At 35.3% G+C, this 835-nt stretch overlaps 1 long non-coding RNA gene across 1 annotated transcript; it reads right to left on the bottom strand.

Moving 5' to 3' along the window:
• Positions 1–45: 45 nt before the first annotated feature.
• Positions 46–603, bottom strand: LOC110427565 (uncharacterized). The gene is made up of 3 exons (XR_016352089.1): positions 491–603; positions 284–382; positions 46–174 (listed from the first exon to the last, which is right to left on the bottom strand). It is a non-coding gene; the product is annotated as an uncharacterized LOC110427565 (long non-coding RNA).
• Between the last annotated feature and the right edge of the window lie 232 nt (positions 604–835).

Genomic DNA, 835 nt, shown 5'->3' on the forward strand with positions numbered 1-835 from the left:
GCTCATAACATTTATTGCTTTTGCCCGAGAAATGTCTGTTCCAAAGTTCTGTTCCAATTGTCCCAGCTTTTCTTGGTATTCCTGCAATTCCTCGTGGTTCATTTCTTTCTTAAGATCTGCTAACTTTGATTCCAAAGTTTTCTGCTTCTTCATGAATCCCTTCTTTTGGTCAGGCTAATAAATAAAAGTGAAACATCATCAGCAAGCAGGAATTGGACAAACAGCATGCAAAACTGGAATCAATTCCACAAAAAGGAAAAAGTTAATTAGCTACATAACTAACCTCAAACCTCCTTTTAGAACATGCATGCTTCTTGTGCTTGGAAACTCTCGGTTCTCTTTCCTTTCTGGGGCCATGGGTTTCTTTCCTTTTCTCTTGTCTCTGCAGTCGTCAAGTCAATATATTGTGTTATTCACATGTACAAGAAGAAGAAAACAGTTGTTCATGAATAACGGACCTCACAAAAGAAAGAATTATATCTTAGTACACCTTAAAGTGTTCTTGGTGGAGGATTGGCCGGTCTCAAGACACTTGTTCATGTCTCTGCTAACAGAGGGCTGGAGAGATGTGTAGATAACCAGAGCAGTTAGGGTTTTTTGTGGAGCCAAAGTACTAGCTTCCAAAAAGTTTAAACACTACAAAGGTGAAATATATATATATATAATAAACTATTGATAATTGTTTATTATTTGCATTTTTGTGGGAGATGATGACTAGAATGAAACGTATATTTGTTGATCTGATTGTATTAATTAAGGAGCATATCTAAGTAATTTTTTATATGTGAGTAAGGCAATGTACTCACTTAATCTCTGTTTTTTTCTTCTTTTTAAA

The sequence above is a fragment of the Theobroma umbraticum genome, unplaced genomic scaffold (genome assembly GCF_002168275.2).
Source record: "Theobroma umbraticum cultivar Fairchild unplaced genomic scaffold, ASM216827v3 scaffold_106.0, whole genome shotgun sequence".
NCBI lineage: Eukaryota > Viridiplantae > Streptophyta > Magnoliopsida > Malvales > Malvaceae > Theobroma > Theobroma umbraticum.